Raw genomic sequence first — 18,476 nt, 5'->3', positions numbered from 1 at the left:
CTGTAGAAACTGCAATTGGACATTCTGAGCCCTAAGAGGCCTCTATTGGGAAAAATAATATCTTCAAATAAAAACTACACAGAAGCATTGTGTGAAACTTATTTCTGATATGTTCATTAAGCTAACAGAGTTAAACCATACTTTTGATTGCGCAGTTCTGAACACTCTTTCTGTAGAAAATGCAAGTGGACATTCGGAGCGCTAAGAGGGTAATAGTGGAAAAAGGAATATATTCAAATATAAACTACACAGTAGCATTCTGTGAAAATTCTTTCTGTTCTGTGCATTCAACTAACAGAGTTGAACCTTACTTTTGATTGAGCCGTTCTGAAACACTCTTTCTGTAGAAACTGCAATTGGACATGCTAAGCGCTAAGAGGCCTACATTGGGAAAAAGAATATCTTCAAATAAAAACTACACAGATGCATTCTGTGAAACTTATTTCTGATCTGTAAATTCAGTTAACAGAGATAAAACATATTTTTGATTGAGCAGTTATGAAACACTCTTTTTGTAGAAAATGCAAGTGGAGATTCGGAGCGCTAAGAGGGTAATAGTGGAAAAAGGATTGTCTTCAAATATAAACTACACAGAATCATTCGGTGAAACTTCTTTCTGATCTGTGCATTCAGCTAACAGAGTTAAACGATACTTTTGATTGAGCAGATCTGAACACTCTTTCTGTAGAAAATGCAACTGGACATTTGGAGCGCTAAGTGCGTAGTAGTGGAAAAAGGAATATATTCAAATATAAACTACACAGAAGCATTCTGTGAAACTTCTTTCTGAACTGAGCATTCAGCTAACAGAGTTAAACCATACTTTTGATTGAGCAGTTTTGAAACACTCTGTCTGTAGAAAATGCAACTGGACATTCGTAGCGCTAAGTGGGTAATAGTGGAAAAAAGAATATGTTCAAATATAAACTACACAGAAGCATTGTATGAAACTTCTTTCTGTTCTGTGCATTCAACTAACAGAGTTGAACCTTACGGTTGATTGAGCAGTTCTGAATCACTCTTTCTGTAGAAACTGCAATTGGACATTCTGAGCGCTAAGAGGCCTATATTGGGAAAAAGAATGTCTACAAATAAAAACTACACAGAAGCATTGTGTGAAACTTCTTTCTGTTCTGTTTGTTCAACTAAAAGAGTTGAACCTTAGTTTTGATTGCGCAGTTCTGAACACTCTTTCTGTAGAAAATGCAAGTGGACATTCGGAGCGCTAAGAGGGTAATAGTGGAAAAAGGAATATATTCAAATATAAACTACACAGTAGCATTCTGTGAAAATTCTTCCTGTTCTGTGCATTCAACTAACAGAGTTGAACCTTAGTTTTGATTGAGCCGTTCTGAAACACTCTTTCTGTAGAAACTGCAATTGGACATGCTAAGCGCTAAGAGGCCTACATTGGTAAAAAGAATATCTTCAAATAAAAACTACACAGATGCATTCTGTGAAACTTATTTCTGATCTGTAAATTCAGTTAACAGAGATAAAACATATTTTTGATTGAGCAGTTATGAAACACTCTTTTTGTAGAAAATGCAAGTGGAGATTCGGAGCGCTAAGAGGGTAATAGTGGAAAAAGGAATATATTCAAATATAAACTACACAGTAGCATTCTGTGAAAATTCTTTCTGTTCTGTGCATTCAACTAACAGATTTGAACCTTACTTTTGATTGAGCCGTTCTGAAACACTCTTTCTGTAGAAACTGCAATTGGACATGCTAAGCGCTAAGAGGCCTTCATTGGGAAAAAGAATATCTTCAAATAAAAACTACACAGATGCATTCTGTGAAACTTATTTCTGATCTCTAAATTCAGTTAACAGAGATAAAACATATTTTTGATTGAGCAGTTATGAAACACTCTTTTTGTAGAAAATGCAAGTGGAGATTCGGAGCGCTAAGAGGGTGATAGTGGAAAAAGGAATGTCTTCAAATATAAACTACACAGAATCATTCGGTGAAACTTCTTTCTGATCTGTGCATTCAGCTAAAAGTGTTAAACCATACTTTTGATTGAACAGATCTGATCACTCTTTCTGTAGAAAATGCAACTGGACATTTGGAGCGCTAGGAGCGTAGTAGTGGAAAAAGGAATATATTCAAATATAAACTACACAGAAGCATTCTGTGAAACTTCTTTCTGATCTGAGCATTCAGCTAACAGAGTTAAACCATACTTTTCATTGAGGAGTTTTGAAACACTCTGTCTGTAGAAAATGCAACTGGACATTCGTAGCGCTAAGTGGGTAATAGTGGAAAAAAGAATATGTTCAAATATAAACTACACAGAAGCATTGTATGAAACTTCTTTCTGTTCTGTGCATTCAACTAACAGAGTTGAACCTTACTTTTGATTGAGCCGTTCTGAAACACTCTTTCTGTAGAAACTGCAATTGGACATTCTGAGCGCTAAGAGGCCTATATTGGGAAAAATAATGTCTACAAATAAGAACTACACAGAAGAATTGTGTGAAACTTCTTTCTGTTCTGTTTGTTCATCTAAAAGAGTTGAACCTTAGTTTTGATTGAGCCGTCCTGAAACACTCTTTCTGTAGAAAATACAAGTGGAGATTCGGAGCGCTAAGAGGGTAATAGTGGAAAAAGGAATGTCTCCAAATATAAACTGCACAGAATCATTCTCTGAAACTTCTTTCTGATCTGTGCATTCAGCTAACAGACTTAAACCATACTTTTGATTGAGCAGATCTGAACACTCTTTCTGTAGAAAATGCAACTGGACATTTGGAGCGCTAAGAGAGTAGTAGTGGAAAAAGTAATATAATCAAATATAAACTACACAGAAGCATTCTGTGAAAGTTCTTTCTGATCTGAGCATTCAGCTAACAGAGTTAAACCATACTTTTGATTGAGCAGTTTTGAAACACTCTGTCTGTAGAAAATGCAACTGGACATTCGTAGCGCTAAGTGGGTAATAGTGGAAAAAAGAATATGTTCAAATATAAACTACACAGAAGCATTGTATGAAACTTCTTTCTGTTCTGTGCATTCAACTAACAGAGTTGAACCTTACTTTTGATTGAGCCTTTCTGAAACACTCTTTCTGTAGAAACTGCAATTGGACATTCTGAGCGCTAAGAGGCCTCTATTGGGAAAAATAATATCTTCAAATAAAAACTACACAGAAGCATTGTGTGAAACTTATTTCTGATATGTTCATTAAGCTAACAGAGTTAAACCATTCTTTTGATTGCGCAGTTCTGAACACTCTTTCTGTAGAAAATGCAAGTGGACATTCGGAGCGCTAAGAGGGTAATAGTGGAAAAAGGAATATATTCAAATATAAACTACACAGTAGCATTCTGTTAAAATTCTTTCTGTTCTGTGCATTCAACTAACAGAGTTGAACCTTACTTTTGATTGAGCCGTTCTGAAACACTCTTTCTGTAGAAACTGCAATTGGACATGCTAAGCGCTAAGAGGCCTACATTGGGAAAAAGAATATCTTCAAATAAAAAATACACAGATGCATTCGGTGAAACTTATTTCTGATCTGTAAATTCAGTTAACAGAGATAAAACATATTTTTGATTGAGCAGTTATGAAACACTCTTTTTGTAGAAAATGCAAGTGGAGATTCGGAGCGCTAAGAGGGTAATAGTGGAAAAAGGAATGTCTTCAAATATAAACTACACAGAATCATTCGGTGAAACTTCTTTCTGATCTGTGCATTCAGCTAACAGAGTTAAACCATACTTTTGATTGAGCAGATCTGAACACTCTTTCTGTAGAAAATGCAACTGGACATTTGGAGCGCTAAGAGCGTAGTAGTGGAAAAAGTAATATATTCAAATATAAACTACACAGAAGCATTCTGTGAAACTACTTTCTGATCTGAGCATTCAGCTAACAGAGTTAAACCATACTTTTGATTGAGCAGTTTTGAAACACTCTGTCTGTAGAAAATGCAACTGGACATTCGTAGCGCTAAGTGGGTAATAGTGGAAAAAAGAATATGTTCAAATATAAACTACACAGAAGCATTGTATGAAACTTCTTTCTGTTCTGTGCATTCAACTAACAGAGTTGAACCTTACTTTTAATTGAGCCTTTCTGAAACACTCTTTCTGTAGAAACTGCAATTGGACATTCTGAGCGCTAAGAGGCCTCTATTGGGAAAAATAATATCTTCAAATAAAAACTACACAGAAGCATTGTGTGAAACTTATTTCTGATATGTTCTTTAAGCTAACAGAGTTAAACCATACTTTTGATTGCGCAGTTCTGAACACTCTTTCTGTAGAAAATGCAAGTGGACATTCGGAGCGCTAAGAGGGTAATAGTGGAAAAAGGAATATATTCAAATATAAACTACACAGTAGCATTCTGTGAAAATTCTTCCTGTTCTGTGCATTCAACTAACAGAGTTGAACGTTACTTTTGATTGAGCCGTTCTGAAACACTCTTTCTGTAGAAACTGCAATTGGACATGCTAAGCGCTAAGAGGCCTACATTGGGAAAAAGAATATCTTCAAATAAAAACTACACAGATGCATTCTGTGAAACTTATTTCTGATCTGTAAATTCAGTTAACAGAGATAAAACATATTTTTGATTGAGCAGTTATGAAACACTCTTTTTGAAGAAAATGCAAGTGGAGATTCGGAGCGCTAAGAGGGTAATAGTGGAAAAAGGAATGTCTTCAAATATAAACTACACAGAATCATTCGGTGAAACTTCTTTCTGATCTGTGCATTCGGCTAACAGAGTTAAACCATACTTTTGATTGAGCAGATCTGAAAACTCTTTCTGTAGAAAATGCAACTGGACATTTTGAGCGCTAAGAGCGTAGTAGTGGAAAAAGGAATATATTCAAATATAAACTACACAGAAGCATTCTGTGAAACTTCTTTCTGATCTGAGCATTCAGCTAACAGAGTTAAACCATACTTTTGATTGAGCAGTTTTGAAACACTCTGTCTGTAGAAAATGCAACTGGACATTCGTAGCGCTAAGTGGGTAATAGTGGAAAAAAGAATATATTCAAATATAAACTACACAGAAGCATTGTATGAAACTTCTTTCTGTTCTGTGCATTCAACTAACAGAGTTGAACCTTACTTTTGATTGAGCCGTTCTGAAACACTCTATCTGTAGAAACTGCAATTGGACATGCTAAGTGCTAAGAGGCCTACATTGGGAAAAAGAATATCTTCAATTAAAACTACACAGATGCATTCTCTGAAACTTATTTCTGATCTGTAAATTCAGTTAACAGAGATAAAACATATTTTTGATTGAGCAGTTATGAAACACTCTTTTTGAAGAAAATGCAAGTGGAGATTCGGAGCGCTAAGAGGGTAATAGTGGAAAAAGGAATGTCTTCAAATATAAACTACACAGAATCATTCGGTGAAACTTCTTTCTGATCTGTGCATTCAGCTAACAGAGTTAAACCATACTTTTGATTGAGCAGATCTGAACACTCTTTCTGTAGAAAATGCAACTGGACATTTGGAGCGCTAAGAGCGTAGTAGTGGAAAAAGTAATATATTCAAATATAAACTACACAGAAGCATTCTGTGAAACTTCTTTCTGAACTGAGCATTCAGCTAACAGAGTTAAACCATACTTTTGATTGAGCAGTTTGAAACACTCTGTCTGTAGAAAATGCAACTGGACATTCGTAGAGCTAAGTGGGTAATAGTGGAAAAAAGAATATGTTCAAATATAAACTACACAGAAGCATTGTATGAAACTACTTTCTGTTCTGTGCATTCAACTAACAGAGTTGAACCTTACGTTTGATTGAGCCGTTCTGAATCACTCTTTCTGTAGAAACTGCAATTGGACATTCTGAGCGCTAAGAGGCCTATATTGGGAAAAAGAATGTCTACAAATAAAAACTACACAGAAGCATTTTGTGAAACTTCTTTCTGTTCTGTTTGTTCAACTAAAAGAGTTGAACCTTAGTTTTGATTGCGCAGTTCTGAACACTCTTTCTGTAGGAAATGCAAGTGGACATTCGGAGCGCTAAGAGGGTAATAGTGGAAAAAGTAATGTCTCCAAATATAAACTACACAGAATCATTCTGTGAAACTTCTTTCTGATCTGTGCATTCAGCTAACAGAGTTAAACCATACTTTTGATTGAGCAGATCTGAACACTCTTTCTGTAGAAAATGCAACTGGACATTTGGAGCGCTAAGAGAGTAGTAGTAAAAAAAGGAATATATTCAAATATCAACTACACAGAAGCATACTGTGAAACTTCTTTCTGATCTGAGAATTCAGCTAACAGAGTTAAACCATACTTTTGATTGAGCAGTTTTGAAACACTCTGTCTGTAGAAAATGCAACTGGACATTCGTAGCGCTAACTGGGTAATAGTGGAAAAAAGAATATGTTCAAATATAAACTACACAGAAGCATTGTATGAAACTTCTTTCTGTTCTGTGCATTCAACTAACAGAGTTGAACCTTACATTTGATTGAGCCTTTCTGAATCACTCTTTCTGTAGAAACTGCAATTGGACATTCTGAGCGCTAAGAGGCCTCTATTGGGAAAAATAATATCTTCAAATAAAAACTACACAGAAGCATTGTGTGAAACTTCTTTCTGTTCTGTTTGTTCAACTAAAAGAGTTGAACCTTAATTTTGATTGCGCAGTTCTGAACACTCTTTCTGTAGAAAATGCAAGTGGACATTCGGAGCGCTAAGAGGGTAATAGTGGAAAAAGGAATATATTCAAATATAAACTACACAGTAGCATTCTGTGAAAATTCTTCCTGTTCTGTGCATTCAACTAACAGAGTTGAACCTTACTTTTGATTGAGCCGTTCTGAAACACTCTTTCTGTAGAAACTGCAATTGGACATGCTAAGCGCTAAGAGGCCTACATTGGGAAAAAGAATATCTTCAAATAAAAACTACACAGATGCATTCTGTGAAACTTATTTCTGATCTGTAAATTCAGTTAACAGAGATAAAACATATTTTTGATTGAGCAGTTATGAAATACTCTTTTTGTAGAAAATGCAAGTGGAGATTCGGAGCGCTAAGAGGGTAATAGTGGAAAAAGGAATGTCTTCAAATATAAACTACACAGAATCATTCGGTGAAACTTCTTTCTGATCTGTGCATTCAGCTAACAGATTTAAACCATACTTTTGATTGAGCAGATCTGACCACTATTTCTGTAGAAAATGCAACTGGACATTTGGAGCGCTAAGAGCGTAGTAGTGGAAAAAGGAATATATTCAAATATAAACTACACAGAAGCATTCTGTGAAACTTCTTTCTGATCTGAGCATTCAGCTAACAGAGTTAAATCATACTTTTGATTGAGCAGTTTTGAAACACTCTGTCTGTAGAAAATGCAACTGGACATTCGTAGCGCTAAGTGGGTAATAGTGGAAAAAAGGATATGTTCAAATATAAACTACACAGAAGCATTGTATGAAACTTCTTTCTGTTCTGTGCATTCAACTAACAGAGTTGAACCTTACTTTTGATTGAGCCGTTCTGAAACACTCTATCTGTAGAAACTGCAATTGGACATGCTAAGCGCTAAGAGGCCTACATTGGGAAAAAGAATATCTTCAATTAAAACTACACAGATGCATTCTGTGAAACTTATTTCTGATCTGTAAATTCAGTTAACAGAGATAAAACATATTTTTGATTGAGCAGTTATGAAACACTCTTTTTGAAGAAAATGCAAGTGGAGATTCGGAGCGCTAAGAGGGTAATAGTGGAAAAAGGAATGTCTTCAAATATAAACTACACAGAATCATTCGGTGAAACTTCTTTCTGATCTGTGCATTCAGCTAACAGAGTTAAACCATACTTTTGATTGAGCAGATCTGAACACTCTTTCTGTAGAAAATGCAACTGGACATTTGGAGCGCTAAGAGCGTAGTAGTGGAAAAAGTAATATATTCAAATATAAACTACACAGAAGCATTCTGTGAAACTTCTTTCTGAACTGAGCATTCAGCTAACAGAGTTAAACCATACTTTTGATTGAGCAGTTTGAAACACTCTGTCTGTAGAAAATGCAACTGGACATTCGTAGAGCTAAGTGGGTAATAGTGGAAAAAAGAATATGTTCAAATATAAACTACACAGAAGCATTGTATGAAACTACTTTCTGTTCTGTGCATTCAACTAACAGAGTTGAACCTTACGTTTGATTGAGCCGTTCTGAATCACTCTTTCTGTAGAAACTGCAATTGGACATTCTGAGCGCTAAGAGGCCTATATTGGGAAAAAGAATGTCTACAAATAAAAACTACACAGAAGCATTTTGTGAAACTTCTTTCTGTTCTGTTTGTTCAACTAAAAGAGTTGAACCTTAGTTTTGATTGCGCAGTTCTGAACACTCTTTCTGTAGGAAATGCAAGTGGACATTCGGAGCGCTAAGAGGGTAATAGTGGAAAAAGTAATGTCTCCAAATATAAACTACACAGAATCATTCTGTGAAACTTCTTTCTGATCTGTGCATTCAGCTAACAGAGTTAAACCATACTTTTGATTGAGCAGATCTGAACACTCTTTCTGTAGAAAATGCAACTGGACATTTGGAGCGCTAAGAGAGTAGTAGTAAAAAAAGGAATATATTCAAATATCAACTACACAGAAGCATACTGTGAAACTTCTTTCTGATCTGAGAATTCAGCTAACAGAGTTAAACCATACTTTTGATTGAGCAGTTTTGAAACACTCTGTCTGTAGAAAATGCAACTGGACATTCGTAGCGCTAACTGGGTAATAGTGGAAAAAAGAATATGTTCAAATATAAACTACACAGAAGCATTGTATGAAACTTCTTTCTGTTCTGTGCATTCAACTAACAGAGTTGAACCTTACATTTGATTGAGCCTTTCTGAATCACTCTTTCTGTAGAAACTGCAATTGGACATTCTGAGCGCTAAGAGGCCTCTATTGGGAAAAATAATATCTTCAAATAAAAACTACACAGAAGCATTGTGTGAAACTTCTTTCTGTTCTGTTTGTTCAACTAAAAGAGTTGAACCTTAATTTTGATTGCGCAGTTCTGAACACTCTTTCTGTAGAAAATGCAAGTGGACATTCGGAGCGCTAAGAGGGTAATAGTGGAAAAAGGAATATATTCAAATATAAACTACACAGTAGCATTCTGTGAAAATTCTTCCTGTTCTGTGCATTCAACTAACAGAGTTGAACCTTACTTTTGATTGAGCCGTTCTGAAACACTCTTTCTGTAGAAACTGCAATTGGACATGCTAAGCGCTAAGAGGCCTACATTGGGAAAAAGAATATCTTCAAATAAAAACTACACAGATGCATTCTGTGAAACTTATTTCTGATCTGTAAATTCAGTTAACAGAGATAAAACATATTTTTGATTGAGCAGTTATGAAATACTCTTTTTGTAGAAAATGCAAGTGGAGATTCGGAGCGCTAAGAGGGTAATAGTGGAAAAAGGAATGTCTTCAAATATAAACTACACAGAATCATTCGGTGAAACTTCTTTCTAATCTGTGCATTCAGCTAACAGATTTAAACCATACTTTTGATTGAGCAGATCTGACCACTATTTCTGTAGAAAATGCAACTGGACATTTGGAGCGCTAAGAGCGTAGTAGTGGAAAAAGGAATATATTCAAATATAAACTACACAGAAGCATTCTGTGAAACTTCTTTCTGATCTGAGCATTCAGCTAACAGAGTTAAATCATACTTTTGATTGAGCAGTTTTGAAACACTCTGTCTGTAGAAAATGCAACTGGACATTCGTAGCGCTAAGTGGGTAATAGTGGAAAAAAGGATATGTTCAAATATAAACTACACAGAAGCATTGTATGAAACTTCTTTCTGTTCTGTGCATTCAACTAACAGAGTTGAACCTTACTTTTGATTGAGCCGTTCTGAAACACTCTTTCTGTAGAAACTGCAATTGGACATTCTGAGCGCTAAGAGGCCTATATTGGGAAAAAGAATGTCTACAAATAAAAACTACACAGAAGAATTGTGTGAAACTTCTTTCTGTTCTGTTTGTTCAACTAAAAGAGTTGAATCTTAGTTTTGATTGAGCCGTTCTGAAACACTCTTTCTGTAGAAAATGCAAGTGGAGATTCGGAGCGCTAAGAGGGTAATAGTGGAAAAAGGAATGTCTCCAAATATAAACTACACAGAATCATTCTGTGAAACTTCTTTCTGATCTGTGCATTCAGCTAACAGAGTTAAACCATACTTTTGATTGAGCAGATCTGAACACTCTTTCTGTAGAAAATGCAACTGGACATTTGAAGCGCTAAGAGAGTAGTAGTGGAAAAAGGAATATATTCAAATATAAACTACACAGAAGCATTCTGTGAAACTTCTTTCTGATCTGAGCATTCAGCTAACAGAGTTAAACCATACTTTTGATTGAGCAGGTTTGAAACACTCTGTCTGTAGAAAATGCAACTGGACATTCGTAGCGCTAAGTGGGTAATAGTGGAAAAAAGAATATGTTCAAATATAAACTACACAGAAGCATTGTATGAAACTTCTTTCTGTTCTGTGCATTCAACTAACAGAGTTGAACCTTACTTTTGATTGAGCCTTTCTGAAACACTCTTTCTGTAGAAACTGCAATTGGACATTCTGAGCCCTAAGAGGCCTCTATTGGGAAAAATAATATCTTCAAATAAAAACTACACAGAAGCATTGTGTGAAACTTATTTCTGATATGTTCATTAAGCTAACAGAGTTAAACCATACTTTTGATTGCGCAGTTCTGAACACTCTTTCTGTAGAAAATGCAAGTGGACATTCGGAGCGCTAAGAGGGTAATAGTGGAAAAAGGAATATATTCAAATATAAACTACACAGTAGCATTCTGTGAAAATTCTTTCTGTTCTGTGCATTCAACTAACAGAGTTGAACCTTACTTTTGATTGAGCCGTTCTGAAACACTCTTTCTGTAGAAACTGCAATTGGACATGCTAAGCGCTAAGAGGCCTACATTGGGAAAAAGAATATCTTCAAATAAAAACGACACAGATGCATTCTGTGAAACTTATTTCTGATCTGTAAATTCAGTTAACAGAGATAAAACATATTTTTGATTGAGCAGTTATGAAACACTCTTTTTGTAGAAAATGCAAGTGGAGATTCGGAGCGCTAAGAGGGTAATAGTGGAAAAAGGATTGTCTTCAAATATAAACTACACAGAATCATTCGGTGAAACTTCTTTCTGATCTGTGCATTCAGCTAACAGATTTAAACGATACTTTTGATTGAGCAGATCTGAACACTCTTTCTGTAGAAAATGCAACTGGACATTTGGAGCGCTAAGTGCGTAGTAGTGGAAAAAGGAATATATTCAAATATAAACTACACAGAAGCATTCTGTGAAACTTCTTTCTGAACTGAGCATTCAGCTAACAGAGTTAAACCATACTTTTGATTGAGCAGTTTTGAAACACTCTGTCTGTAGAAAATGCAACTGGACATTCGTAGCGCTAAGTGGGTAATAGTGGAAAAAAGAATATGTTCAAATATAAACTACACAGAAGCATTGTATGAAACTTCTTTCTGTTCTGTGCATTCAACTAACAGAGTTGAACCTTACGGTTGATTGAGCAGTTCTGAATCACTCTTTCTGTAGAAACTGCAATTGGACATTCTGAGCGCTAAGAGGCCTATATTGGGAAAAAGAATGTCTACAAATAAAAACTACACAGAAGCATTGTGTGAAACTTCTTTCTGTTCTGTTTGTTCAACTAAAAGAGTTGAACCTTAGTTTTGATTGCGCAGTTCTGAACACTCTTTCTGTAGAAAATGCAAGTGGACATTCGGAGCGCTAAGAGGGTAATAGTGGAAAAAGGAATATATTCAAATATAAACTACACAGTAGCATTCTGTGAAAATTCTTCCTGTTCTGTGCATTCAACTAACAGAGTTGAACCTTAGTTTTGATTGAGCCGTTCTGAAACACTCTTTCTGTAGAAACTGCAATTGGACATGCTAAGCGCTAAGAGGCCTACATTGGTAAAAAGAATATCTTCAAATAAAAACTACACAGATGCATTCTGTGAAACTTATTTCTGATCTGTAAATTCAGTTAACAGAGATAAAACATATTTTTGATTGAGCAGTTATGAAACACTCTTTTTGTAGAAAATGCAAGTGGAGATTCGGAGCGCTAAGAGGGTAATAGTGGAAAAAGGAATGTCTTCAAATATAAACTACACAGAATCATTCGGTGAAACTTCTTTCTGAACTGTGCATTCAGCTAACAGAGTTAAACCATACTTTTGATTGAGCAGATCTGAACACTCTTTCTGTAGAAAATGCAACTGGACATTTGGAGCGCTAAGAGCGTAGTAGTGGAAAAAGGAATATATTCAAATATAAACTACACAGAAGCATTCTGTGAAACTTCTTTCTGATCTGAGCATTCAGCTAACAGAGTTAAACCATACTTTGATTGAGCAGTTTTGAAACACTCTGTCGGTAGAAAATGCAACTGGACATTCGTAGCGCTAAGTGGGTAATAGTGGAAAAAAGAATATGTTCAAATATAAACTACACAGAAGCATTGTATGAAACTTCTTTCTGTTCTGTGCATTCAACTAACAGAGTTGAACCTTACTTTTGATTGAGCCGTTCTGAAACACTCTTTCTGTAGAAACTGCAATTGGACATTCTGAGCGCTAAGAGGCCTATATTTGGAAAAAGAATGTCTACAAATAAAAACTACACAGAAGAATTGTGTGAAACTTCTTTCTGTTCTGTTTGTTCAACTAAAAGAGTTGAACCTTAGTTTTGATTGAGCCGTTCTGAAACACTCTTTCTGTAGAAAATGCAAGTGGAGTTTCGGAGCGCTAAGAGGGTAATAGTGGAAAAAGGAATGTCTCCAAATATAAACTACACAGAATCATTCTGTGAAACTTCTTTCTGTTCTGTGCATTCAACTAACAGAGTTGAACCTTACGTTTGATTGAGCCTTTCTGAATCACTCTTTCTGTAGAAACTGCAATTGGACATTCTGAGCGCTAAGAGGCCTCTATTGGGAAAAATAATATCTTCAAATAAAAACTACACAGAAGCATTGTGTGAAACTTCTTTCTGTTCTGTTTGTTCAACTAAAAGAGTTGAACCTTAGTTTTGATTGCGCAGTTCTGAACACTCTTTCTGTAGAAAATGCAAGTGGACATTCGGAGCGCTAAGAGGTTAATAGTGGAAAAAGGAATATATTCAAATATAAACTACACAGTAGCATTCTGTGAAAATTCTTCCTGTTCTGTGCATTCAACTAACAGAGTTGAACCTTACTTTTGATTGAGCCGTTCTGAAACACTCTTTCTGTAGAAACTGCAATTGGACATGCTAAGCGCTAAGAGGCCTACATTGGGAAAAAAATATCTTCAAATAAAAACTACACAGATGAATTCTGTGAAACTTATTTCTGATCTGTAAATTCAGTTAACAGAGATAAAACATATTTTTGATTGAGCAGTTATGAAACACTCTTTTTGTAGAAAATGCAAGTGGAGATTCGGAGCGCTAAGAGGGTAATAGTGGAAAAAGGAATGTCTTCAAATATAAACTACAAAGAATCATTCGGTGAAACTTCTTTCTGATCTGTGCATTCAGCTAACAGAGTTAAACCATACTTTTGATTGAGCAGATCTGAACACTCTTTCTGTAGAAAATGCAACTGGACATTTGAAGCGCTAAGAGAGTAGTAGTGGAAAAAGGAATATATTCAAATATAAACTACACAGAAGCATTCTGTGAAACTTCTTTCTGATCTGAGCATTCAGCTAACAGAGTTAAACCATACTTTTGATTGAGCAGGTTTGAAACACTCTGTCTGTAGAAAATGCAACTGGACATTCGTAGCGCTAAGTGGGTAATAGTGGAAAAAAGAATATGTTCAAATATAAACTACACAGAAGCATTGTATGAAACTTCTTTCTGTTCTGTGCATTCAACTAACAGAGTTGAACCTTACTTTTGATTGAGCCTTTCTGAAACACTCTTTCTGTAGAAACTGCAATTGGACATTCTGAGCCCTAAGAGGCCTCTATTGGGAAAAATAATATCTTCAAATAAAAACTACACAGAAGCATTGTGTGAAACTTATTTCTGATATGTTCATTAAGCTAACAGAGTTAAACCATACTTTTGATTGCGCAGTTCTGAACACTCTTTCTGTAGAAAATGCAAGTGGACATTCGGAGCGCTAAGAGGGTAATAGTGGAAAAAGGAATATATTCAAATATAAACTACACAGTAGCATTCTGTGAAAATTCTTTCTGTTCTGTGCATTCAACTAACAGAGTTGAACCTTACTTTTGATTGAGCCGTTCTGAAACACTCTTTCTGTAGAAACTGCAATTGGACATGCTAAGCGCTAAGAGGCCTACATTGGGAAAAAGAATATCTTCAAATAAAAACTACACAGATGCATTCTGTGAAACTTATTTCTGATCTGTAAATTCAGTTAACAGAGATAAAACATATTTTTGATTGAGCAGTTATGAAACACTCTTTTTGTAGAAAATGCAAGTGGAGATTCGGAGCGCTAAGAGGGTAATAGTGGAAAAAGGATTGTCTTCAAATATAAACTACACAGAATCATTCGGTGAAACTTCTTTCTGATCTGTGCATTCAGCTAACAGAGTTAAACGATACTTTTGATTGAGCAGATCTGAACACTCTTTCTGTAGAAAATGCAACTGGACATTTGGAGCGCTAAGAGCGTAGTAGTGGAAAAAGGAATATATTCAAATATAAACTACACAGAAGCATTCTGTGAAACTTCTTTCTGAACTGAGCATTCAGCTAACAGAGTTAAACCATACTTTTGATTGAGCAGTTTTGAAACACTCTGTCTGTAGAAAATGCAACTGGACATTCGTAGCGCTAAGTGGGTAATAGTGGAAAAAAGAATATGTTCAAATATAAACTACACAGAAGCATTGTATGAAACTTCTTTCTGTTCTGTGCATTCAACTAACAGAGTTGAACCTTACGGTTGATTGAGCCGTTCTGAATCACTCTTTCTGTAGAAACTGCAATTGGACATTCTGAGCGCTAAGAGGCCTATATTGGGAAAAAGAATGTCTACAAATAAAAACTACACAGAAGCATTGTGTGAAACTTCTTTCTGTTCTGTTTGTTCAACTAAAAGAGTTGAACCTTAGTTTTGATTGCGCAGTTCTGAACACTCTTTCTGTAGAAAATGCAAGTGGACATTCGGAGCGCTAAGAGGGTAATAGTGGAAAAAGGAATATATTCAAATATAAACTACACAGTAGCATTCTGTGAAAATTCTTCCTGTTCTGTGCATTCAACTAACAGAGTTGAACCATACTTTTGATTGAGCCGTTCTGAAACACTCTTTCTGTAGAAACTGCAATTGGACATGCTAAGCGCTAAGAGGCCTACATTGGTAAAAAGAATATCTTCAAATAAAAATTACACAGATGCATTCTGTGAAACTTATTTCTGATCTGTAAATTCAGTTAACAGAGATAAAACATATTTTTGATTGAGCAGTTATGAAACACTCTTTTTGTAGAAAATGCAAGTGGAGATTCGGAGCGCTAAGAGGGTAATAGTGGAAAAAGGTATGTCTTCAAATATAAACTACACAGAATCATTCGGTGAAACTTCTTTCTGAACTGTGCATTCAGCTAACAGAGTTAAACCATACTTTTGATTGAGCAGATCTGAACACTCTTTCTGTAGAAAATGCAACTGGACATTTGGAGCGCTAAGAGCGTAGTAGTGGAAAAAGGAATATATTCAAATATAAACTACACAGAAGCATTCTGTGAAACTTCTTTCTGATCTGAGCATTCAGCTAACAGAGTTAAACCATACTTTGATTGAGCAGTTTTGAAACACTCTGTCTGTAGAAAATGCAACTGGACATTCGTAGCGCTAAGTGGGTAATAGTGGAAAAAAGAATATGTTCAAATATAAACTACACAGAAGCATTGTATGAAACTTCTTTCTGTTCTGTGCATTCAACTAACAGAGTTGAACCTTACTTTTGATTGAGCCGTTCTGAAACACTCTTTCTGTAGAAACTGCAATTGGACATTCTGAGCGCTAAGAGGCCTATATTTGGAAAAAGAATGTCTACAAATAAAAACTACACAGAAGAATTGTGTGAAACTTCTTTCTGTTCTGTTTGTTCAACTAAAAGAGTTGAACCTTAGTTTTGATTGAGCCGTTCTGAAACACTCTTTCTGTAGAAAATGCAAGTGGAGTTTCGGAGCGCTAAGAGGGTAATAGTGGAAAAAGGAATGTCTCCAAATATAAACTACACAGAATCATTCTGTGAAACTTCTTTCTGATCTGTGCATTCAACTAAGAGATTTAAACCATACTTTTGATTGAGCAGATCTGAACACTCTTTCTGTAGAAAATGCAACTGGACATTTGGAGCGCTAAGAGAGTAGTAGTGGAAATAGGAATATATTCAAATATAAACTACACAGAAGCATACTGTGAAACTTCTTTCTGATCTGAGCATTCAGCTAACAGAGTTAAACCATACTTTTGATTGAGCAGTTTTGAAACACTCTGTCTGTAGAAAATGCAACTGGACATTCGTAGCGCTAAGTGGGTAATAGTGGAAAAAAAACATGTTCAAATATAAACTACACAGAAGCATTGTATGAAACTTCTTTCTGTTCTGTGCATTCAACTAACAGAGTTGAACCTTACGTTTGATTGAGCCTTTCTGAATCACTCTTTCTGTAGAAACTGCAATTGGACATTCTGAGCGCTAAGAGGCCTCTATTGGGAAAAATAATATCTTCAAATAAAAACTACACAGAAGCATTGTGTGAAACTTCTTTCTGTTCTGTTTGTTCAACTAAAAGAGTTGAACCTTAGTTTTGATTGCGCAGTTCTGAACACTCTTTCTGTAGAAAATGCAAGTGGACATTCGGAGCGCTAAGAGGTTAATAGTGGAAAAAGGAATATATTCAAATATAAACTACACAGTAGCATTCTGTGAAAATTCTTCCTGTTCTGTGCATTCAACTAACAGAGTTGAACCTTACTTTTGATTGAGCCGTTCTGAAACACTCTTTCTGTAGAAACTGCAATTGGACATGCTAAGCGCTAAGAGGCCTACATTGGGAAAAAGAATATCTTCAAATAAAAACTACACAGATGAATTCTGTGAAACTTATTTCTGATCTGTAAATTCAGTTAACAGAGATAAAACATATTTTTGATTGAGCAGTTATGAAACACTCTTTTTGTAGAAAATGCAAGTGGAGATTCGGAGCGCTAAGAGGGTAATAGTGGAAAAAGGAATGTCTTCAAATATAAACTACAAAGCATCATTCGGTGAAACTTCTTTCTGATCTGTGCATTCAGCTAACAGAGTTAAACCATACTTTTGATTGAGCAGATCTGAACACTCTTTCTCTAGAAAATGCAACTGGACATTTGGAGCGCTAAGAGCGTAGTAGTGGAAAAAGGAATATATTCAAATATAAACTACACAGAAGCATTCTGTGAAACTTCTTTCTGATCTGAGCATTCAGCTAACAGAGTTAAACCATACTTTTGATTGAGCAGTTTTGAAACACTGTCTGTAGAAAATGCAACTGGACATTCGTAGCGCTAAGTGGGTAATAGTGGAAAAAAGAATATGTTCAAATATAAACTACACAGAAGCATTGTATGAAACTTCTTTCTGTTCTGTGCATTCAACTAACAGAGTTGAACCTTACTTTTGATTGAGCCGTTCTGAAACACTCTTTCTGTAGAAACTGCAATTGGACATTCTGAGCGCTAAGAGGCCTATATTTGGAAAAAGAATGTCTACAAATAAAAACTACACAGAAGAATTGTGTGAAACTCTTTCTGTTCTGTTTGTTCAACTAAAAGAGTTGAACCTTAGTTTTGATTGAGCCGTTCTGAAACACTCTTTCTGTAGAAAATGCAAGTGGAGATTCGGAGCGCTAAGAGGGTAATAGTGGAAAAAGGAATGTCTCCAAATATAAACTACACAGAATCATTCTGTGAAACTTCTTTCTGATCTGTGCATTCAGCTAACAGAGTTAAACCATACTTTTGATTGAGCAGATCTGAACACTCTTTCTGTAGAAAATGCAACTGGACATTTGGAGCGCTAAGAGAGTAGTAGTGGAAAAAGGAATATATTCAAATATAAACTACACAGAAGCATTCTGTGAAACTTCTTTCTGATCTGAGCATTCAGCTAACAGAGTTAAACCATACCTTTGATTGAGCAGTTTTGAAACACTCTGTCTGTAGAAAATGCATCTGGACATTCGTAGCGCTAAGTGGGTAATAGTGGAAAAAAGAATATGTTCAAATATAAACTACACAGAAGCATTGTATGAAACTACTTTCTGTTCTGTGCATTCAACTAACAGAGTTGAACCTTACTTTTGATTGAGCCTTTCTGAAACACTCTTTCTGTAGAAACTGCAATTGGACATTCTGAGCGCTAAGAGGCCTCTATTGGGAAA

Source organism: Symphalangus syndactylus, chromosome 24 (genome assembly GCF_028878055.3).
Source record: "Symphalangus syndactylus isolate Jambi chromosome 24, NHGRI_mSymSyn1-v2.1_pri, whole genome shotgun sequence".
Lineage (NCBI taxonomy): Eukaryota > Metazoa > Chordata > Mammalia > Primates > Hylobatidae > Symphalangus > Symphalangus syndactylus.
This window is presented reverse-complemented; position numbering follows the sequence as displayed.